We start from the raw sequence: 25337 nt of genomic DNA on the forward strand, positions 1-25337 counted from the left end.
GAGATTTGTAAGTTATATAAGCCCTTTCCTCCCCATGTTGCTTTGGTCATGGCGTTTTATCATGGCAACAGACACCTAATGATAACACTGCCCTAGCAAGATAATACATTTTGAATGGACTACCATGTATGTAGCTATGCTAAATTATGTTGTTAGACACTTTTATTATTTTAATTATGAATGCTTAGACTGTATGCTGAGCCACTAAACTAGTCTCTTTGATTGAATAGGAATCAAAATCACACAAAACTGTATTTATGCATATGTGCATGCACTCATACACCTGAGTGGGCGTGTGTGTGTGTGTGTGTGTGTGTGTGTATGCCTGTCTGTGTTCAGGTGTTTGTGTGTATGTATGATTGGAGGGGGACAACTTTGAGTGTCATCCTCAAGACAGCAAATTACCTCCTATGAGACAGGGTCTCTCATTGCCTTCATCTCACCTGTTAGGCTACTACTCTGCCTATCTCTGCCTCCCCAGCATTTGAATTACAAGCATTTACCACCATACTCATTTTTTTCCCTTTAAATATCAATTTCTAACACGGATGCAGTGGATTGAACTCGGCATCAGTGTGTTCAAAGCTCTTGCTCTATTTCCCCAGCCCTGAAAACAGTATTTATTTTATTGTTTTGAGGTGTATGGTGTTTTTGCTGTACATCTGTATGCTGTATATACCTGGGTGCCTCCATGTGGTTCTTGATAATCACCCCCCCCATACACACACACAAATACATATGCAGCACCCCTGTCCTCTGCCCCAGGAATCCGTGCGCTTAACGTCTGAGGCATCCCTTCAGTCCCCAACAGAGCATTTTGAAAGAAATTTTTTATTCTTAGCTGTGTCTTGATTTTGTGTTTAATATTTTATAGGTTAGTTGCAATTGAATAAATGGCTAATGTCCTAGTGAGGCTTCCTGTGTCAAAGCATGTTGATGACATTTTTCAGGATTCCAGCTTTAATGTTTAAATACATAGGAGTGGCTGTGTGTAAATATTTAAAATATGATGGACAATGCTATCACTTTTGTTAATGTTCTATACCTCACTGTTGTGAAGTTTAAAGAAAAACCTGGGTCAAATTTGTGTCTCCTGTGCCTGCCACAATCATGTGAGCCACTCACTGTTTCCAGTGCTGTCATTTATTATGATTATTTTGTTGCAGTTTAGGTTTGTTTTTTTTTTTTTTTTTTTTTGAAAGGTACAGAGTTGCGGAATCAATCTTATACCCTGGATGTCCAGAAACAGGGGTAAGCCAAATGTGTTGAGAAAATGGCTGTTTCATGTTGGCCTGAGGTTAAAGCATTTGGAGAGCAATTGTGAGTGTCCTCCTAAGGCCAGGCTTATCTCTATTTTGCCTCCAGCGCCAATGTAGTTTTCTGCCTTTGGGGACTGGGCAGCAGCAGTGACAGATAATAAGACACAAATTTGCTATTTCAGGGCAACTTCTGCTTTAATACCTCATGTGGGCTTTTCCCCAGAGGCAGGTAGAAAAAGAATAGGGATTAGTCAAGCTTTTGGGGTCTTGTTCGTGGACATGTGCATGCATGGATGTTTGCCTATGTACATGGACTTAGAGCATATGTAAGTATTTATTTGCTTTCAGGATGGCATTCATAGCCAAATTGCTACCGTATGAGAAATGAAAACTATGCTGCTCAGGGAGTAGTTGGAATTAGGCAATCTCTCAGAAAACTCTGCCTCTAAATAAAACTCATTTTAACTCTTCATGGTTCCCCTCATCCCCGCCCCCCATTGCCCTGCCAAATTGCCTGGCTTCTCCTGCCTCCCTTTCTCTGTCTCTCCCTTTCTCTTCACCCATTTCCCCCTGTACCTGGGATTTTATAATTAGAAAGTTAGTCATTGGATAAAAAATTCTGGGAGCTTGCCCGGGAATTTCCATTTAAGTGATGAATGTTCATGGAAGGTAAGATGTGGCTTCGTGAGAAGGATGAGAATACTTTATAGCTTCTGTTGGTGTTTCTGGTCTGACAGAGGGGGATGGAGGCATGTGCTTGGAGCATGGCCTGGCACTGGCACTTCTCACTGTAGAACACATAGTCTCTTGTCTACTAGAACATACTAGCTTCTTGTTTTCAAACACGTTCTCAATTTTTATGATGATAATTTTATAATTGTGTCCATACCATGAAATTTCAGCCCCTGTGTTTGTTCACATTTCTGCTTATCCATGTTTCTAGTTAATGATTGGCTTGAGAATGAGCTGGCATTGTGCTCTCCCAGGTCTCTCCATCTTGACTCCTCCTTACTACTTCCTCTCTCCATCTTGTCTCCTCCTTACTACTTCCTCTTTCCTCCTTGTCTCCTAGACCCACCTATCTTGCTTTCCTCTTGGCCAAAAGTGCTTTATTCATTAACCAGTATGAGAAACATATTTATAGAATGACATTCCCCATCATATATATATATATATGTGTGTGTGTGTGTGTGTGTGTGTGTGTGTGTGTTTATAATTTGTCAATATTGTATTAATGTTTACTGCCTATTAATATAGTAAAATGGTTGATGCTGAGTTATTTCTAAAGACAGAAGGTTTATTTAGTTTATAGTTTCTGGGAGTTTCAAAGGCATAACCTAGGCTCTGGTGAGATCTTCATGGTAAAAGGTATCATGATGACATGCAAGAGATATTTCTTAGACAGAAGTCAGAGAATGATACACAGGTTCTGATCTAGTGGCCTCCCATTTGATTCCATATATAAAGGTTTTGCCATCTCGTATCATAGAACATTAAAACCTATACTCTTGACACAGAGACCTTTGGGAATACAACCAATCCATACGTAAACCATAATGAGTAAACATTAGTACGTTTTTAGAAAAGTTTAGGAAATGGCAATCTTGTCTGTGTCATAGAATGCAAAGTCACAATAAAGGATGTAATTGGAGATCATGGAGGAGAGATGGACAGAAGGAGACCAAGATTCAAGAATTGAGTGCTTAAGGATGAAGATACAGGTGTCTTTTAGATGGCTGGGATAAATAAAAGGTAACTAGAAAGTGATTTCAGAAGTGCCATCCTTAGCCTACCTCAAACTTGATCTGCTTCACAAAGTGGCCTGTATAGCTTGCTCTTTGAGTAGATTATAAACCAATGGAAGAACTATTGAGAAAGATTTAATGTCTTTCCTCTGCAGAACTTTAAAACACAAATGCATTTATAAAGTGATTTATCGTGAAAATTCGTGTCAGTGACCTGGACAAGGCAAGATGAAGTGGGGTCAGTCCCATTCATTCAGCCACTGCAGAGTTCACAGGGCTCCTGTGGGGATTGTGCCAGCAAGTGGATCTGAACAAGGGTTAATATGTAGGGAGGCTAGACAAGTGGACAGAGACCAAAACTTCAGTCACAGATATTAGTATGTATAACCCAGTCTAATGCCAAATTCATCTGCTTAAATATCAAGGTAGTACTGTGGAGGTAGGTGTGTGCGCATGCACATGCGTGCACAACACAAACCCATGGGGAGATCATAGGACAACTTATGGGAGTCACTTCTCTTACACAGTGTGAGTACTGCAAAGTCTGTCAAGCTTGGCAACAGGGCCTTTGCCCGTTTAACCGTCTTGCCTGCATGAACTGTTTATTTTTGTATCCAAAGGATCAGCTTTATGTCAAATTCATATTAAGGGACTAACATCCCCAAGTTTAGTCTACAGTCAACACATATTTACAGGAAAAGAACAAGCTAAATGCTCTGAAGATCTCTTTTAGTTTAATGGAAGTTAAATGCTAATGCCCTTGAAAATAAACATAGGTTGGAAAGTTGACATATTGGTGGTTATCCTGATGTAGGAAAAAAAAAAAAAAAACAAAAAACAATGATAGCATGCACAGAAACATGTTTCAACAGGCTGGGCAGAACCTTTCCTGCACAATTCAGCCATTTTTCATGATAGTTGGGATGTATTAGTCAGACCAACATAAAACTTGAGAGTGTCATTTTCTTTAGAATTACACTACAGTTTAGTGACTATAAGGGTGCTTATGTTTCTGTATGTGACTGTATGCATGCACATTTCATTACATCTATGAGAACATGTATTTTACACATTGTGCAGATACTGAGGACCCTCTCAGGGTGTGATGTGCTACAAAACAGTTTACACACACCCATTTTCTCCCACTGCTGCGACAGGGGAACACAGCAATGAGAACTTCACAGAGGAAGAGGCCAAGGCTCCCTTGGACAGCAGCGACTTGAGCACGCTGACTGGAAGATGGATTAGGTTTGCAGTGCACACTCTGTCACTTTGGTTTTACATTATCATCAGTCAGCAAAATCTCCACCCTTCCTGCAGGACCAAGGCACATGAGGGTGGGGTGGCTTGTTATTTTTTCACTAAGCGATTAATGGCTCTGATCTTTAATATGTGGAATTAACTACCATCAGATTAACTGTGCTTAGTGAAAATGATGAAGGGAGAGCTATTTCAGAAGGCACACAAAAAGTGCAAGAAAGGGATGAATCGTAAAGCATGCTTGACAATGAATCATGGAGATCAAGAAGAAAGAGACTGGAAGGGAAGGACACATAATAAGGGAAGTGTTACAGAAACTACAGAATCCTACAGAAAGGAATGAGTTTCAGATCTTTCCTTAAATGACACCTTTTGTCGAATTAATTTACATTCATTTGACAATGAAGTGACTTTTTTGAACGTATCATTTTAAGAGAGGTTTTTTAAATGTGTAATAAAATAGAAAGTTTTATCCTTTTTTTTGTACAGCATGAACTAAGGATTTTAAGACTTGAGCTTATCTTGTGTGACTTCTTTCTTCTTTGACTTGGGATGTGGAGAAAGACATAATGAGTTTTATGTTCAAGTGATTCTTGGTAGAGTGACCTCTGTGTCTTGTAGAAAAGTGTTGAAGCACATGCAGATTAAAGTATGGAGAACCGATGCAAGTAAGTGACAATGTTGCACCTGCCCATGACTCCACACATATGTCAATATGAAAATCAAAAATTAGATGGTTTACTGGATTTCCCAGCAAAAGTTATTGCTTGTCTAAAATTGTCATTTCACTTCCCTGCAGGAGACAGATGGGATTTAGTGCCTGCTAGTATTTGCTTCAAATGAAGTCACCCATCAAGCCTTCTCAGTTCCCTTTCAATGAGAAAGCCATGCAATGCTACCAAGCAGAGTTACAGAGAGAGCAGTGAAGGTTGCAGTAATTTTGTATTGCAGCTACAGCATTCAGGATAGGTCATTTACTCAGATTGCAGGGATACACCAGCATCCCTGAGGATGCAGGACTTCCTGCTCTCTCAGCTATGCTCAAAGAACTTCCTGGGTATCGTCAGCCAGCTTTCCCCCATCCCTGTTGAATAGCTATTACTTTATCCTCACTTGTCAATTGAGGAAACTTAGTAAGCTCTGGAGAAGGCATTGGCTAGTAAGAAGGCATACCTCTCATAAGAAGCAGAGCTAGTGTTTTGCAAGAACAAATTTAGATACTCTTATATCCGTGCCACTGAATTGCAATTCTAATTGCAGAAACTGCTTTTTATAGTGTCTTGGACATTGTGCAGTGATATATTGGTTGCTCCTTTCCTGTGGAAAATCTAGTCTTTGGCATGTGAACCATTCACTAGTAATGCTACAATGTATATTACATAATAATCTCAATTCTGAGTATTATTTTTCCATGTCATTCTGGTAATTTTGTACTGCATTCTGTCCTGTTATCTTATCTAAGCAATTCATTAGATATTATACTGGTAAATTGTTCCATATTCTATCTGGGTGTATACTCTGTTTACTTTCAGGTTAAGAATTCTGTTTGGATGCATGTTTCAGACACTGTGGTTTTTTTTTTTTTTTTTTTTTTTTTTTTTCACCAGTATTGACAGCTGTTCTGTCTAAACTTGTTTTCTCCACAGGGAGATCTTTCATATAGTGGCTGCCATGTTTTGCTAGAGGAATGTCAATGAACACTTCTTTAAAGAAATTATTATTATTTTCATTTTATGAGCATTAGTGTTTACCTAAATGTATATCTGTGTGAGGATATTGGTTCCCCTGGAACTGGAATTATAGATAGTTGTGAGCTGCCATGTGAGTGCTAGGAATTGAACCCAGGTCCTCTGGCAGAGCAGTCCGTACTGTTAACTGCTGAGCCATCTCTCCAGCCCCACTGAATGTTTCTTAAAGGTCAGAAACCATATGAATATGCTGAAGGGTGATTAAAATGAATCTCGTTACTGTACTCACAAAACCACCTCTGCCTGCGGTGGTAGGCTTACAGTAGATGTAAACTCGGATTACACAGCACTGAAATCCAGGACTCCCATTTTTTTTTTTTTTTTTTGAAAGGAATGAACGTGTCATCTAGTCCATTCATTCATGTGTCCTTATTCTCAAGGTATCTACTTGAAGGCTCATTTTAGAGATCTTAGTTGATCATGATCTTTAGATTCCAAAGTAGGTCTGAAGATTTTTTTCAAGAAAATAAAAGTGTGCCCAGTTCTCCATTCATTGTAATTGTCAGCTTCTAATTTCACACTGAAAATCTAGTGAGGCCTTCCTACAGCCTTTAGGTAGCTGCAGCACAGACTTTCCAATTCACCTATATGTAGATGCAGAGTATCTGTTATGCTGGAACAAAATACTGTGGTTTCAATACTGCACCAAAACTAAGTCATTAGAGAATGCTCTCAGCTAAGCCCTCAGTTCACTGTTAGTTGGAGGAACAGTCTTATAGGCTTCAGTCAGGGCTTTTTGACATTTTTGCTGTCCTTTCCTATGTAGGAGATTCCTATTATATAGGAATGTATAATAGACATGCAGTGGTAGGGATCAGCCCTGACCTGTGGTTAGTGTCACTAGTGCCCTAATAAAACCTATGCTGATAACATCACAGATAAATTTACCTTAAAGTAATTCTTCGTCATACATACAACTTTACCATTTATTAAAGATAAAAGCAATTTTTCATCTACTAAGATGACTGTGTTTGTGTAGCTTTTCATAAAAATTTAAATCTTGGGGTTGGAGAGACAGCTTGATGCTCAAGAAATAACATTTGCTGCTCTTCTAGAGGACCTGGGTTCAATTCCCAGCACCTACGTGGTGACTCAAAACCAACTGTAACTTCAATTCTACTGTTTCCAGCAGAAATGGGAACTGTACAGTTGCAGTAAATTTAATACGTAGTACAGCAGGCAAATGCATCTACACAAACTGACCGTTTCATTCTGATCCACTGGCACCCACACAATCTCACCCAAAGCCCGTGACCCCTCTGGCAGCCCCAGAACAGGAAAAGACATAAAGGGCACTTTTAAAGAGACCACACTTCTCATAGTCCCCACAACTTCCTCAGGCCTCTGGAGGAATCAGCTAATCCCTAATAAGTAGAACTGTTTGTGTTTCAGGTTTCCCAGGGGCACAGATAACAAGGGCCAGTGCTCCCAGTTATCAGCTGGTTTTTATAAAATATTCCCTTCGGAGGAGAAATGACTACAGATGCTCTGGGGCAGTGAGGCTACACAACAGACACCCATACTGCAAAGTCATCTTGAGAAATGTCAGAGGACATCCAATAAACTATTCAGGAATTGCCACTGCCTCATTACAGCTGCTGGACAATTCTGGAAAGAATCATGTACATCATATTCTCAGTTCCCACAAAGAAGAACTCAAAGTCACATTTTAAAACACACAAAAAAACATAACTTTGGGAGGTCGAGGTACCAATTCTGCTTGTGTTCTTCCCGTGACAGCAGTGGAGAAATGCTCTTGAATCAATATTAATTACAGGTGGGGGGGGAGTGGGGGAAGGTAAAGTGGGGGAGTTAATATATTTAAAGACAGAAATAAACATCTTGAGAAAAACACAATCACTGTCTCTTTAAAACCAGACCCCATCTGGGCAGTTACCTGCGATGCCACACTGGAGTACACACCTAGTTCCACTGTTTTCTGTTCTCTGAGGATGCACATGTGGTACACAGACATATATGCAGACAAAACACCCATATACATCATTATCAACATCGTCATCATCACAAACATTTTAAAAATAATTAAATCTTGACTGAGCATTTGATAGTACAGGGTGAGCATCTTCAACATTTTCCCGAGTTGGTTAATATTTAATTTTGTATTTATCAATGCCAAATGCTTCCCACATAAATATGTAATGCTAATTTTCATAAATTGTCAGACACTCTATCCTTATCCAAATTCAGAAGTCATTGAATGATTTTATTAAACTCAAGTCAGCAATACCAATTTAAAATACCAATTTAAAAAAGACTTAGTTTTGTATTTAACACTGTGTATATGTGTGTGGCTTTGTATGTGAGTTCAATGTCATTTTATACTAAAGGCATTGGTTGGTTACCCTGGAGCTGGAGTTAAAAGTAGTTATGAGCTGCCTGATATGTGGGCCAGGAACTCTAGGAGAGTTCCTCTGAGAGAGCAGTATACACTCTTAAATGGTTTATCACTCCTAAGCCTCAAACATCAATCTTCAAAATCAAACCTTCTAGCATTGTCAAATCCAAAGAGGTACTAACTGGGTACATACATGCTTATATGCTGTGAGGTAACAGTAGGAAGGTATTGAAAGTCTTAAAACAAAACAAAACAAAAAAATTGTTTTGTTTCTGTAAGAGTAGGAAACTTTTATGTACAGTAAAAAAAAAAAAAAACAATGCAGTGTATAGCATACAGCTGTTAGGAATCTGGGCTGAGGTGTTTCAGGTAGCTTTTGTTGTGTGTGGTGTGCAGAATGCAGAGTGAGCCTTTGGGTCTGCAGTGAAGTTATGTGTGGATCGTGTTATTAGAAACAACTTGGATTTGCTTCTGAGTTCATTTTGGGCTGTTGTACATTCAGAAAACTTATACTGTTACCAGCTTTTTCATGACTCTCACATTAATTATGTGATCCCATCTGAGCTACAGCCTATAGCTGAAGAATTGGGTGAGTCCATGTTTAAGCATGTTTCATTTGCCTTTTATTTTTTATGTTTTGTACTTATTTACAATGCATAGGGAACAGGTTACTCCCTTGAATGAGGACAACCCCCAAACAGTTGCATCACCACACAGTGTCATCCCATCATTCCTAGACAGAGCCCCACCTTCAGTCAATTTCCTACTTCCTGTACCATGCAGCATCTCTCAGCATTACTTGCAGATGGGGATGCAGGCAGAAAGGAATGGATTTCAGACTGGAACTGTGGGTGGGGTCCTCAGTGCACCCTTGCTACCATGGTTTCCTGTGGAATTCAAGGGAAAGAAAAGATGACTTATGTGCAAGTTCACAGTAAGGTGGGGTTTTATTTCAAAGGATGCAGGATGAAAAAGATGGTTGAGGGTAGGCATTCAAGAAGAGAGATGTGTAGGAAACAGTAGGATGGATGCGTGTTGTGTAAACGAAAAGGAGGTGCTCTTGACTAGAGGTGAGATTTTTCTGGATAAGAAATACTATGATGTAAAAATCTATAGCGTACAAAAGAACTGAATGGTGGATGTATGTTTTTTTATGTCAAACATAATTTAGAGTCAGATTGCTAAATTATTTTTTTTCCTTTTTTGAGATAGCATTTCTTGTAGCCTAGACTGGCTGTTTAACTAAAGATGACCTTGAATTTTTGATCTTCTTGCCTCTGTCTCCAGAGTGCTAGGATTACAGGCATTTACTCCATGCCCAATTTGATGCTGTGCTTTTGGATCAAAGCTCAGGGCTTGATAGTGCTGGTCAAGCACTCTGCCAACTAAGCCACACTCCCAGCTAAGATTGTTAGATCATTATTTCATTGCTGTATTTAATTTATTTATGGTATGTGTATGGGTGTTTTGCCTGAATATATATGCACCACATTCATGCCTGGTGATAATTTGTGTCATCTCTGTCACTATAACATGGGCTTTTTCCATTGCAGAATACATGCAAACAGCTCCCAGGGTTCTAGCTTTCTGTGAATTGTTGATTGGAGAATATAGGCTCACACTGTGCTGTGTAGGCAGATGCAGGAAGCAGCACTTTGGAAGAAGACAGCAAGAGGAACAAAGTATGACTTTGGGATGTTTTCCATCACTTTTTCTGCCTCCAGCTTTATGTCCCCACAGGTCTAGGTCTACAGCCTTAAAATACAGAGGAGTCTAAAAATGTTCATGTCACCTCAAAATTGTTGATAGGAATGAACTGAAAAACAAAACAAAACCCAAAAAACAAAACCAACCAACCAAACAAAATTAAACAGAGCTGTTGCCCTCTGTTGTTTATTCATTGATACTGAGGTTGAAGACTTTTTAATCCTCATTGATCATATTGGTCAACTGTAGTATATTTGTATATGTTTCAACTATACTTATGTAGCGATACATTTTACATATTAAATAACACTATAATAGGATGATTTGATATAGTTGTAACAGAAGACAAAAGGGAAAAAAATTGAGGCTGTTATACCATTTCCCAGAACAAATAATTTTTTTTCGATCACTTTTTCTATGTAGGTCACCGTGACCAGTGTATTCAGTGACCACTAATTGATATTGACAACGGCAATGGCATTAAACAGAAAACCTAACTTTCACGATCATTGTCTCAAAGGACCAATACATGCTGGAAATTTTAGGAATACAGACATGGTTCTTGTTATTTCAGTGTAAAGATGTTGAATTCACAGATGTGCTACAGGGAGGAGGAGAAGCATCAGGAGGAAACACCAGCTTACAATTATGAGTTGAAATTAGAAGAAGAATGCTTTCGATCATCTTAGGACTAGTGTCCTTTTGACTCCATTCCATCCTTTCCACCACCTATTTATTACCCCCTCTTCGCTGCTTTTCTATATATTTCTATATCCACACTTAAACCTGCATTATCTATCCTAATTAGTGATTCTTTGGAGAATGTTACTATCAGTGGCAAGGTAGCGAACATTCCATAGCTACTCACATCTCCTGTGACATTCCACTTTCTTAATCATGCCATACTACTGAGGGAAGGTTTAGTGGGACCTGGTGTACTCCATAAGGGCATGGTAGGATGAGACAGGGTACCACCACACTGGTAGATGTGAACAAGGCTTTGAATTTTGTTTCTGTTATCCTGCCTCTGAGAGCCCATTCTGACAGGTTGTTTAGATAGAACCATGTGGTTTGCCCAGTACTTCTATTTTACGTGGTCTACTTTTGGATTGTCAAAGGGCCATGGGCATTTGAGCCTAAAGATTACTTTTTCCTCTTACCACATTTGAAAGAAATTGGGTGGAAAATAGGGCTGTTTCAGTAGATGCTCAATTGCTTTTGCTGCTTTTCCTGTCTACATTTAAGATCATGTCCTTTTCTAGCTCTTGAAGTGAGAGTCAAAGAAATATGTCTTAGTTAAAATTAGCCAACAGAGAAGCAGATTTAGAGAAACTCTAGGAGAATCACTGAGTCAATGAACTGATTGTTAGTCATAAATTCGTTAGTTCTAATTCATTCTTTACAAATATAAGCTAAAACCTTAAAAATATTGGTTAAATATTATTTTGGGGGAGGAATCAACTATGTTTCAACTGAATTTTAGAATTTATATACCTGCATTGATCTTTTTAAAAATCTTTCTATTAATTCTTCAATAATATTATACAATTTAAAAATCATATTTACACTCTTTCCCTTAACTTTCTTCAGCTCTACCCTTACTTTCCTATTCCCCCACACTCTGTCCTCTTTTGTTTTAAATTTAATAGCTCATCAATTCCAATTTCAGCTGTCCATGTACTTATGGGGTGAGATCATCCACTGGAACATGTTCAACCTACCCTTAAAGAAAACTGGCTCTCTCACCTCCAGAAGGTATCAACTCTCCACAGTTCCACAGGTGGTTGTAAGGGCTCATAAACCCTTCCCACACCACGTTAGAATGTTGTCTGACTTGATCTTATGCAGGCAACTAAGCTACTTTTAGTTCATAGGTACAGAGGTCCCTTGTCTGGAAGACAGTGTTTTACTCAGGTTCTTCCTAACCTCTGCCTCCTAAAAATCTGTCCCTTCTTTCTTGATGGTCCATGAACCTTGGGAGGTGTGATGTACATGACCCATTTGTGGCTGAGCATTTCACAGTCACTTATTCTCTGCACTTTGACTACTTATAAGTTTCTGCATCAATAATCTACTACAAAAATTATCCTATAAGGTCTTAGAGCTGCACTAACCCATAGGTAGAGTGAGATCCAAGTTTAAAGAGTAGCTTGATACCATGTCCATTTAATAATAGTTTACCCCTGGGGCTTGTGAGCTCCCCAACCAAGAGTGCTTGGACAGTATCAGGGATGTGTTTTGTACTATGGCATGGCCTTTGTTGTTTTATTGTCAGCACAGTGGCTGCACCTGAATCCTATGCCGTTTCAGCTACTGACTTCGGCTCCACCATCAGTGCCCAGCTGCTCAGGCCAAGGCCAGCCGGGACTTCTGCATCTTGCTGGAACCACCTCTGCCTCTGCAGCCAAATGTAGTTTTTAACTCCATTGTTCTATTTTGCCAATTAAGGCTTGGGAGTCAGATACTCGGGTGAAAACCTGTTAGCTCAGAGAAGCAACCAGTTGACCTTTCTCCTTAGCCAGAGACCCAGTAAGAGTCTCTACTGTCCCAAATCAAAAAAAGTCCCTGCCTACTACTTCCTGTGCATTTCTCCATCCATTTTCCAGATTCCTTCTAACTCTCTTTGGCTACTTCCTTTCAACTAGTTGCTGGCTCCACCTCCTGACCCAAGGTTTTATTTAATTAATGCAGACTTAGGGTTCATAGTGTGATTAAATGTCCTGCAATAGGTCTTAAATTCAAATCAGAAGGTGATTTGGTTACTCCCATCATATTAATGCCATTATTGCGCCTGTGAACATATCTTGCCATGCTATGCCATTTAAGGGGTGGGTGTGGGGGGAGAGATGAAGGAAATAGGAGGTTTGGAGACAATAAGTAATTCTAAGGATGTTTGAAAAGTCATTTGTAAAATTTCTACTCGTATAAAAAGCCAATTTAAGTTACCCTATCTAGGTGCTTATGGTCATCTCAGAAGCCATACGTTACTATATAAAAAGCTCAGTGCCAGTGTGGGATGTTTCCCCTTGAGTTGTTGGTTATAGGTGACCCAGAGAAAACCCCAAACAGGACAACCTTTGTTCCTGGTGGTCCACCTAAACTTGAAAGGAAGATCCAAGTGCTGAAGACATCACACACACTGGTCATCGGATATGGAGGATCACAAGAAGCTTCCTTCCTATTGCTTAGCTTTCATGTTACTACAAGGTGCTATGTCAGTCATTGGAAGGAAAAATCCTCAACAGTCTTACCCAGTTGTTACCCCTGTAAACTGTAAAACATTAAAATGTTTTTTAAAATGCTGTCATACTTGCCGAAGTCCATGTTCTGTAATTCCTTGAAATGTAGATTTAGGACAAAATTAGGGGAAATGGGAGAAAAAAATAGGATGGTAAACTCAATTTAAATCCCAAATTCATAGGAGTTATAATGCATTCCGTCCATAATTTAAGTAGATAATCATGAGTTTCAAGGGGATCATTTAAAAACTAAGTTACTTGGGCATAGCCTTCTCTAGCCTTTTCATTCATTCATTTATTTATTTTAGTATGCTCATTCTACTTCCTTGGTCACCCTACATGGTCAATGTTTCTTTATATCCAAATGGGATCTCTCTTTAAGCCATCCCAGAAAGTCATGTGTGTAGCTATTCTCTTTGGGTTTGTTTGTGTCTGGTCCTCTTGGAGATTTTCAAAATAATCAAAAAACACTTATGTCATAGGCAGTGTTTACTGTCTTTAACAATAGTTTACTTTTTAAAAAATAAGTGGTATGTTGGAACATGTATTTGTGAACCAGTATGGATAGCAGCAGATTGAGTGTGAGACACTGCAGTCATACTCCTTGGATCCAGATCCTGGCACTGCAATGTTTTGAGAGTGTAACCTTGGATGACTTAACCTGGCCTTGCTTTATCTTTTTGTAAAATAAAGTAGGTGATGATACTCACTGATACACTGTGTGTGTGTGTGTGTGTGTATATGTGTGTGAGTTTATGTGTGTGTGTGTATATTTAAGAGCTTAAAACAGGATGAGATATTTAATGTATATTAAATTAAAGTATTAAATATTAAAGTTATTATTACCAAATACATTTGTAAAAAGCATTAAGCCATTATTTTTGGGTTGCATTTCTTTAAAAAGTGGTTTCATTTTTCCTCTGTGGTTCTGATCAGTTACCTGGAAAGTAATATAGGCAATAGTCAGGAGGACATTGTAATCTTTTGTTTCTAATACAGTTATTAAGACATCTTCAGTTGGCATATAGGTCCAATTGTTAGGTGTTTGGGGTTGTTTGCAGAATCCATGTCATTTATCATCAATTATTGCCAAGTTCTTGTCTGTCTGTCTGTGTAGCCTTATAGATGCCTTCTGGCTTCTTATACCTTCTAGAAACTCGAAGACCACCAAGAAGATTACTTAGTTTTCTTTCCTAGTTTCAGAAGTCCTGTAAGGCTCTTTGACATAGGCTTGTAGTATATAGGCTTCTGGTCTACTATGAGCATGAATGCTGTCTTTGTTATGGCTGTCAGTGAGAAGGCTAAAAACATTAAATCTTATAGGCCCATTGGGGAACTTATCTATCTATTTATTTATTTATTTATTTATTTATCTATTTATTTATTTGGGAGAATAACGTTAAGTTATTAAAACCAGCATATTAGTTAACCATAATTTATGTACTTAGTCGATTCTACAGAATTATTTATTGCCACAAGTGACTTTGAAATTAACAACTGGACATTTTTAGATGGCTTTTACTAACTGGATGTTTGTCTTTGGAATATGTTAAGAACTATTACCCCTATATGAGTCTAATCTCCTCTCTGAAGTATGTCCAAGTTGTTCAGTTTAGAAATTTTCCTGATAGTTTGCTATTGAAATAAAAAAAACAAACAAACAAAAAACTATGCTATATGGTTGATAAATCCCCAAACCTTTTTGGCCCCATCCCCTGAGTTCTTTCTCTAGGTGAGTTCTATAGGAATACCACATTACTCGTTCTACTTTGTCTGGATCAAAGACTTCTAACTCACCTTTAGTCTAACTGCTCACACTTGGCCTCAGCCTTGTAGGGTATGTTTTACTTGGATTATGCCATTCTTGTCTCAAGTCAAAAGGTCTTTGGAAGACTTGTTTCCCAAGTTAACCTTTCTTATTTCATTCTCTTACATTTCCCTCTTTCTTTCTTTCTTTCTTTCCATTTCCTTTTCCTATTTGCTTTCCTTCCTCTTGTCCTTCACCCCTTCTTTCCTGACTTTTTATTCCATCCTTTCCTCCTTCACCCCATCACACCACATTCTTCTTTATTTTATTCTAATTTTTTTGGAATTATCTTCATGTTTCCATGAAGGTATCTCCTACCTTTCCTACCTATTCTCTAATCCTCAATTCAAGCATCTCCATCTCCTTCTCATGTCCATTTCTAATGAAAGACTCACAACACTGTAGTCTCTGCTTCTCATTTCTTGCCTTGCCCGACTCCTTAACTCTCATCTGTGCATTTTCTAACTCCCCAAGGGCACAATCCAGGCAAAACATCCCTTGCAAGGCTGAGGCCAAATTCTGTTATCCCTAGTTCTGTTATTCCCTCTCAGTTACATTCTCTAGAAATGCCATCCCAGTCAAGTCCAGGGAAATTCTAAATCCAGTCAAGTTGACGTGATTGACAAGATCAACTGTCACTGGGTGTGAGTGATGATTAGCACTTGGTGACTAGAATGAAAGAGGGTGATTAGCACATCTTCTTTCTCTGATAAATGTGTCTTTATTAATTTTCTGACTCCTGGATGGAAGTGATCCAGGCTCATGAACGCATTGCTTTTATTTTCTCCTTTAGAGAATTTTGGTTGCTGCCTCAGCCACATCTAACTTGGTATCCTTTGTAGATTCCAGGACTGTGATTGTCACCTTGTTACTTGTCTGTTGTCCCACCAATCAGATGTCCTCAAACCTAACTGAAGAAAAAAGAATATGCTTGATGGTACAATCCTTCACACTGTTCCTCCCCCACCAGACCCAAAATATACCTTTATTTTCTTCTTCTTCTTTTCTATTGTGTATATAGTGTTCTGCCTATGCATATGCCTATAGGCCAGAAGAGGGTACCAGATCTCATTATAGCTGGTTGTGAGGGGCCATGTGGTTGCTGGGAATTGAAGGCAGGACACCTAGAAGAGCAGTCAGTGCTCTTAACCTCTGAGCCATCTCTCCAGCCTCAATTTCTTTTCTAAAATACACTTTTGTTTTTATTTTGTTTCCTTGAGATAGGTTTTCATGCCCTCAGGCTGGTCTTTAGTTTGCTAATTAAGGATGACTGTGAACTTCTGACCTTTGTCTCCCAAATGCTGCACCTGCAGCCTTGTCCCTGTATAACTTATGCAGTGCTGAGGATCAAACCCAGGCTGTTGTGCATTTTGGAGAAGCATTCCACCAACTGAGATGCCAGCTTAGAAATTTCTAGTGCATTTTGTTTGAAAGAGGATGAGGTGTGAAGTTTTTCTTAGGTGTGGGTGGTTATGAGTGATTTAAGTATAGCTTAAACATTGTGTTTTGAGACTATTAAACTTCCAGGTCCTTTTCACAGTGATGTATCAGAGGGAAGATGATGAGAGAGTACAGGGCAAAGGAGTTCAACATTCAAACATTTACTACACTCTGCAGACTGTCAGATCCCAACATGCTGCTACTGTCACTCCCATCTACAGCACTGAAATCAGCATAGTAAGAGACAAACTCTGTCTGTTCTACTGTACACATTTTCATTTGAGCTTCATATGTGGAAGACTGTTGGCATCAGGTATCGCCTGCTCCAGAGCTGATCAGTTGTTCATCCTGTGCACATAATTTGCTGTGTCCTCCAAACACTTCCCTAAGCTATCTCCCTGTTTACAGTTTTATACTTGTCCCTTATCATGTCCTCTTTGTTGGCTTGTTCATCACAGTTGGCTGTCTAGTCTTCTGTGGTTGATATCTTTTACTGCTTCCACTTTTGAGATGGGAAATGGGTCTTACCATGTTTATTCAATTGTTATCTAAAAGCACATGCCAGACTTTCTTAGCATTTATTGTCTCATCTGACTTGTTTCTTGAATATTCCCACTCCTATGCTCATTGATGTCTCTGATTTGATATTTTATCCTGATGCAGATTTTGAGCTAACTCTGGAGATGGATTTATGTACATTTTCCCATGTCTATCATTACCTCTTATAGTCATTGTGTACTCTAAATGAAGGTTACAAGGGTATCCTTGACTAGTCCACACCAGTCATCTTGTGGTCTTCTGATGACCTTTGATCTTGAGTATGTCTCTTTTGACCCCAGTGCTACTCGGACCCAGGCCTTTTCTAAGCTTTCATACTGTGGCTCAAGTTTGGCACTCTCCATCCATCTTGTGTTAATCTCTGTTTTCACTTGAATTCTTGTTTGGAATTGATTAGCTACTATGTTTGGCCTCATAATAAGCTTCAGCATCTTGACAATTGGTGTATTTTCCATTGATTCCAGTGATTTCCAGTGATTGTTGATGGTGGCCCCCAAGGTCACTTAGAAGATACCTCTTTGATCACTTTCATGTTTATTTTTTGTAACTATACAACAAATGAATGCAAGTCTGACTCAAGACCAAACTCATGATGCTGAGGTACTTACTGCCAAGTGTACTAGACAAGAGCCCATTCCTTGTCTCTTTCAGACCCCACTGGAAACTGGTAATGCTTGGCTTGCAGCTAAATCATTTCAAATTCTCCCTCCTCTTTGATCATATTGCTGCCTCCCTCTTACAAAGCATCCTCATGGGATAATCCAGAACCATCGCTCCACCTCAAGATGGCTACATAAATCATATCCACATCAAAAGGTCACATTCCAGGTCTGGAGAGATGGATACTCTGATAAAAGTGTTTGCTACCCAGTCTGACAGTCTGACTCCCTGAGTTAGGGCCAACATGGTGGAAGGAGATTATGGACTTTTACATGTTGTCTTCTGACCATGTGCATGGAAAGAACTGGCAGAGGTGGCAGGATGAGGGGAGGTAGTAGTGGCTTCTGGCCCGAGACAAGCAGGAATGGAGCCAGAGAAGCCAAAGGGCATGGCATGCTAATTTCTGTAAATGGTCAGGAGCAGGACACCTAAGAGTAGCAGAAAGGCTCTCTTTAAGAGGATAAAACATAGTGCTGTCAGTTGAGTAATTGCCCTAGTGCTACCAGTGACTCTTTATTGATTATGTTTGGTGTGTGTACTTGTGCATGTGCATGCTCATGCATGTCTTTGTGTGTATGTGTTTCAATTCTCTATTCAAAAACCTCATCATGTGGTTTTCGATTTCCTGCAAGGACCTTGCAATGAAGGACTTCCCAATTGGCTCCATTGTTTCATTTAACTGGGTCTTTAGTAAACAACACATATGATGACATGTGGAATTGCCTTTTCTTTATGTATTAGTGAAATATTGTTCCTTTGCAAGCTTCAGATGCTCTGATGTTTTTCCCAGACCCACTCTCTTTTTGTTCACCCCCAGCTTTGTGTTTATGCTTGCCTCAAAACTCAGCCACATTGTATTAATATTTTAGTTTGTCAGAGCCTTTGCTAGGCTTCAAGTTTAATAAGAACAAGGACTTGGGTATTATTTAACGTTTTTATCTTAGCCTGACATATAGCTCCTAATGAATGTTTCTGTAGTGTTAATCCATAATGTTTTAATTAATTGATCACAATATAAGGTTTCAATAATTCTGAACATCTTAAGATATATGTAGATTTAACATCTTCCTTCTAATTTCTTTATAGACCCACAGGTAAGCTGAGTACGGCAACCACAGCATTGGTTTCCAATGTAGATTGACGAAAATGAACTGTCTTCTATATTTTGTATTTTTTTCCCTGTGTGTGGGGATGGGTATTCCCCTAGCCCTTTGTTGTGGTTTGGCTATAATGTGCTTCTCCGCCCCAGGCTCATGTGTTTAAAGACTTGGCCCAAAGTGATGGAGGATGTGGGACCTTTAGGAGGGGAAGCCTTTGTTGAGTGAGTGGGTAGTGGTGGAATGTCTCAGGAGTGACAGGCAGGCCCTTCCTCTCCCCCACTTTTGTCTGTCTGCTTTTCTCTCCTCCCTCCTGCCCTACAATTCCTCAGACTGCTGAGGGGATGTACCCAGCTGCCTCACTGTCTTTCCCTCCTCCAGGGCAGTGATGGACTGGATCCCCAGAATCAACAATGCTCATCATAACCCTGCCTTTCCTTAGGTTGCTTCTGTTCACAATTTAGTTGCAACAAGGAGACAAAAGTAACTGGTACTCTCTCCCCAGAGCACCAGATTTGTTTTCTAAGAGACTTGTCTAAGCCTGAGGAGCTACCAGGGTAATGTTGCTTGTCCTCTGGTCCATCCAGAGTTAAGCAAGAATTAGGAATTTCATCTCTGAGGATTTTGGGTTGTGTGTTGAAACAGGACTGTTTTGCTTTCCTTTTTTTTTTTTTCCTGGGTGTTTTGTTTTGTCTGAGTGGATGTGAATTTCTGAGTTTTCTTCTCCATATAGTCCCTAGGAGCTGAGACAGAGTTGCCTGTGTCTCCCTGATGGCCAGCGCTGTGCCTCCCGGGGTTTGCCCTATTGCATAGCTGGCTGGCATATGTTTCCTGTTTCTGCAGCTGCAAGTCTTTCAGACTCTCGTAGAGAGAGCTGGTATTTTATTACATTGCATGTCTCATATTTATGAGAAACTCAAAGGGCTTTGAGGATTTTCTGCCAGTATCTAATCTTCTCATGGCTCTCTGAGGTAGGTAGCAGGAAGTGTTATCTCCATTTTGCAGATGTTACAGCAGAGGCAAAAGCCCGACCTGATGAAGGTTCCACAGCAAATCAAGGCAAGCAGAGTCTTTCAACATCCATTCCAGAGATTTGATGTCAGATGACTTAAATCTAATTTTAGCACCTCTGTCCATTTTGGGTTTGCACGAATTTTTACTTCTGTGCCCAGCACTGCAGGGATAATTCTCATTTTTCTTTAACATTTTTTATTACATGTATTTGGTGTACACACACTCACATCCATGTATGTACATGCTCTGGCTTCCATTTGGAAATCACAGGACAATTTGTAGGAGTCACTCTCCCCTTACTGCATGTAGGTCCCAGGGACAGAACTAAAGTCACCAGGATTGGTTGCAAGCACCTACACCTGCTGAGCCACTCTGTGGCCCCTCAATACTTGTTTTTCTGTTACTCTGTTTCCCCTGAGATCCCTTCTCATTTATTGCACACATACTCATAAGCATGCCTTTGTACATGTGCATACATAAATAAAAATGTATGTTCTTAAAAGTAGCTAATATGTCTTTTGAATCAGAATAAAGACTTCCTTGGTTCTGAGGACTATGTAAATATGTGAGATTTAGCCTTATGTGAATGTGTACTAATCCAGAACTTTCTTATCTGTTCAGCTTGTCATGTGTGTATTAACTGTAGACAAGAAACCATTAAACGATGCTATCTGAAACAGTGGGAAATGTAAGAGATGATATAAAATGTACCAGGCATAATGGTGTATGCCAGCAATCTCAGTACTGGGTGCGAAGGTGGGAGGGCCTAAGGGAGTTTGAACCCAGCCTGGGTTAAACACAAACACAGTCTCGGAAAAACAGAACCACATCCACCCCCTCCCCACCCCAGTCATACAAGTAGGCAAATGGAAGAAACACTGAATGCCAGATACTGTTGAGTCAGTGAAATGAGCATTTTATCTGACCACTTCTTTACAAAAGATGGTGGCCTGAGGGAGAACAGTCTCTTACATAGGTGTCTCCCTGACCCTGCCACCCGATCATAACATTCTTTTTAAAAATTCACTTGAAATTACTTAATGTAGTTTTATTGCTAGTTGTAATTCCAGTTCAGGTCTGCCTGGTCTTTTATAGGGAGTGCTTGTAGGACTTCGTGTAGTTTCAGCAAAGATGGTTTCTTCTGAGTTTGGATTGATTCTCTCTCTCTCTCTCTCTGTCTCTGTCTCTGTCTCTCTCTCTCTGTCTCTCTCTCTCTCTCTCTCTCTCTCGCTCAATAATAATTGAGCACTTTTTCTGCAAAGCCCAGGAATAGGGAGTCTGCAGCTTTGTACTTTGACTGGTCCAGGCTTTCACTACTGTGGGATGCTGAGTAGGTAGGCTCAGCAGCCTTAGGGGAGTCATCCCTGTGACCTTTTTGTGATTTCCTAAAGCCCTGGCATGGTCACATTTAGATCGTTTAGATCGTGCTCTCCACCCCACCCCCAAGTCTGTGAACTTTCCCCCCTCCCTTCTCTGTGTTTAAGAGTACCACCCAGCAGCAGTGGCTTTAGCCCTGGAACCATTTGGAGCTGCTGGAAGTGAGGCCACCCAGGGCTTCTGTGAGCAGCTGGGGCTGCAGGTCTTCCACTGGCCACACAGACAATGTTCCCACTTATCTACACTGAGCATGGGTGGCCTCCATCCCTAGGCTAATGTGATTTCTCACTGTCTGGAGGTGGAAGCTATTGTCTTTTCCAGCTTGTTTGAAGTTCTTTTCTGAGGCTCGAATCTTCTGCAGACTGGGAGTGGGGTGGGCGTGTCCTTACCAGCTTCCCCCCTCTCATTCTAATGGTTTCAGGGCAGGAGGTGATGGTTTATATAGTAAGTTCTCTCCAAGGTGGAGCGAACTCTTAGGTCCACCCAGTCTGCTTGTGTCCTGCTTCCATGTGTTTCCTTCTTCATCCTGCCTTCCCTCCCTCTGTCCCCTGGGCTGAGCCACAGGCCTGAATGCAGCTCCCATTAGATGCCGATGGGCAGAGTTCACACTTGGAGACTGCATGGTTGAGCAAGTTAGAGGATGCCATTTTTGCTTCTCAGCTAGAAACCTGCCATTTCTAATGAACATTTTATGAAGAGGGCTCCTTCACTTACCTCCCTCGATTGTGCTAAAAAGCAATTAAAACATAGGAAGAACTCGATTCATGGTGTGTGCACCTGGCCTCTTTGTGAGTCTCTGCAGTATGTCATGTGAGTGGTACATTTGTAAGGCAGAGAAATCAGGCTTAGGCACAACAGCAGCTTATAGCTGCTGTTTTCCTCCCCTAACAAGGATAGAAATCCCAGAGTTTTGTGAGATTTGGCAGGCTGACATCATCAGCTTTCCTTTGTAATGACTTTTAAACCATGTTGGTGAGTTCTGGGGTCAGAATGACAATGGAAGACTCAGTTGTGGTAATATATTTTCAGGTAATAAAATAATGTTCTTGGTTTAGCAAAAAAAAAAAAAAAAAGAGTTGGGTTTTTATTAGTTAAGGAATAAATGACTGTGCTAGGCAGCATTCCTACCTGGTATGGTGTGTGAAAACTTCTTATAAGTAACAGGCACTAATTTGTGCACTGGGAAAACCCACTGATATTGAGTCCCTTGTTTTATGCAAGCCAGCACTTGCATGGCTAATGAAATTGCTTAATTGATAACATTTGCACTTTCCTCAGTGATATTCTCGACTTCGACCAAGATGCAAAAATAGTTCCTGTCTTCGCTTTTAATGTCATTAGTTCATGGAAATGCAACCAAAGAGATGGAAAACAAAATTTTCTCATGTTTTACAACACAGCTCCCCTGAGCCCCTGAGCCTAATTTGTTCTTAATAATTTTCAAAAGAGACTCTGTCTTGTAGCTCCCAGCAGCCTCTGGACTGTCTGAAAGCAAGCTGCAGCCTAGCATAGGAGCTCTGCCAATTTCTAGACAGTGGAAGGTTCTGGAAAAAGTAGATTATTTCCCTCTGTAGTCGGAATGATTTAAGTTTTCGATGTGTCGTGTGCATGTGTGTATATGGTGTTCATTTGGCACAGACCTGTGTAGTTTCTACCTCCCTCGGTTTTGTCTGAGTTGGTTGTGTCTTGAATGCAGAGTCTAACAAACAGAGGCCATGTCTGTGGAGACGCTGAACATCCTGCCCAAGTTCTAGCTCTTGTTCCAGGCCTCAGGGGACACAGACAGACTCGTTTTTCCAGCCTGCCCTGCAGCTTCACAGCCCTAGCAGATTGACACAGCTGCCTTTCTTTCTGTGTGTGTGGAGTATTGCCTCCAGCCTCTCACAGTGTGGGGAGAGAGAGCAGGAAGAAGTGGGAGTGGGGAAATGAATTATTCAGCCCCTGCTAAATGCCAGGCTCCGCACTGGGTGCCTCATGTCCAGCCATGGGGGGGAAAAGCAAGCCATTGATCATGAGGCATGAGGCATCCTAGACCTTCAGACTCAGACTTTGGAGCCAGACCACTGAAATTGGAATTATAAATTGTGCCACAGTTTCCCCACTCACTGAAGTGTGCTATTAGCAGGACCAACTGCTATTGTCTATTGTTGGGTTAAATAAATTGCATTCAGAATTGTATGAAGGCCAGAAGAGAGCCTGCAATGCAGTGTTTGTTAATAATAATAATTAAAAAAAAAAAGCACTGGAAACAGAAGTGAATTCACTGCATCAGTTCAAGTAGCATGTAGAATAGCTGGGGCAGAGTTTGAACTTTGAGCTTATAAGAGAGATCCCCATGGCCACACATCCTTTCCTTCTTTCTATTATATTCCATTTAGTGTCTTGAATGTATGGTGCTACCAAAGAGTAAACCAGTGTGTCAGAAGTCAGTATGATACTCATTTCAAATGTCACATAACACTCTCTTTGCTCAACAAAAGGTCCAAGCTGGGACTTGGGATGTGACTGGATCAAGCTGGATCTTGTCTTGCCTCTTGCAGAAACATCATTCAGGGCTTACAATGATAAGGCTGTCCATTCAGGCTTTGGGATTGGCCTGGCCCTCTTCATAGTGAATCTTTTTAAGGACTGAACAAAGGATCTTTTGTTTTTCTTTATAGTTGTTTTTTTGTTTAATTTTTAAATATTGCTCTGTAACTCATTAAGGATAGAAGCACTTGGGGGGTCAGAATCCATGCTCTCTGTAAGCCTGTTATGCTATCCCTGGCAACAGACTCACTACCCAGTACAGGGGTTCAATGTAAAGGTGCTGGAAGGGAGGGGGGAGATTACCGTATCTGATCTTCTTCTTCTCTCTAGGATAAACTGTTCCGTGTTGGCTTTCCTCACCCTTTCCTGGTGGCAGGAGCAGAAGTGTGGTTGGATGTGGGGATCTTTTATCTGCCTCGTTTACCTGATACTTTCTACTGACCTTTCTCTTCTAAGTCTGCATGCTGTCTGCTAGTCCCTCCCAATTCTGTGGCGTTGGCATTTACGAAAGTGTCTGTTGCCAACCTGCAGCTGTAGGACATGCTTGCAAAGTCCTTAGGTGCGAGAAACGTCACATTTAGTCTCCAGTAAGGAAAATATAGAAAGCGTTCTATTACTTTTGCCCCAGTCCCACCCCACAGACCTACACATGTCCAGTTGATTTCAGATGGGACTTTTCAATAATATTAAGATTTGTGTAAACGACAGTGATATTGACTAAGGATGCAGGGTCTTTAGGGCAAGACAACACTATTAATAGAATGTGGATGTGTGTGGTTTATTTGTTTTCAAAATGGAAATGTTTCCTTGGGGTTTTGGCATGTTCTTTGATATGTTGAAAGATGAGAAAACATCGTTTTGGAAACTCAGCACTTATACCATATTAGGAAATTTACAGTGCCTCAGATTTCACATTTAATGTTTTAATTGCCTGGTTTGGTAATAGAAAAAAATGTCAAGCTTCTCTCTTTCAGTTCAAGTTACCACTACTTATTTTCCCCTTTGCAGTTGTGAGCCGCTGCCAGCTTCAACTTCCTGCCCTGGTCCCAGCCTGGACTGTTTGCTGAGCGAGGAGTGTCACGTGACATCTGAAATGAGTATCATACTGACTTCTGACACACTGGTTTACTCTCTGGTGATACCACACATGCAGTTGTTTCCTGTGGTGCTTGTAAATATCCTGGACGCGCATCTGACACGGAGCTGTGTGTCTGAAACCTTTAAGTTGCCTTTGAACTAAGGATGCTGTTCTGCAAGTTGAATAAAGCAGCAAAGAAATCAAAGACTATGCCACCATCTTGGTCTGAAGGCGGTGTTTCAGAGGCAAGCCTGTGCATTGTCAAAGAAGGCAGCCAGATGCAACTAGCTGGAGGCATAAACCACATGGACCCTGGGCTTGGGCATGGGGAGGAAAGGGGATGCTGTATGTTCTATAGTTGTCCAGAGCCTGTACTCCTTTGAAAGATTAAGACTCAAAATAGGGTTGAACCTTCCTCTTTTTATAACTGTTTTCTCTGGAGTAAAACAGCGATGAGAGACTT

General features: G+C 40.4%; 1 long non-coding RNA gene across 1 annotated transcript; it reads left to right on the forward strand.

The window, feature by feature from the left end:
- Window positions 1-1199: 1199 nt before the first annotated feature.
- On the forward strand, window positions 1200-25079 carry LOC127229380 (uncharacterized). Its single transcript, XR_007835127.1, has 2 exons — window positions 1200-1251; window positions 24805-25079. It is a non-coding gene; the product is annotated as an uncharacterized LOC127229380 (long non-coding RNA).
- The last annotated feature ends 258 nt before the right edge of the window (window positions 25080-25337 follow it).

Source organism: Phodopus roborovskii, unplaced genomic scaffold (genome assembly GCF_943737965.1).
Source record: "Phodopus roborovskii unplaced genomic scaffold, PHOROB, whole genome shotgun sequence".
NCBI classification, from domain to species: domain Eukaryota; kingdom Metazoa; phylum Chordata; class Mammalia; order Rodentia; family Cricetidae; genus Phodopus; species Phodopus roborovskii.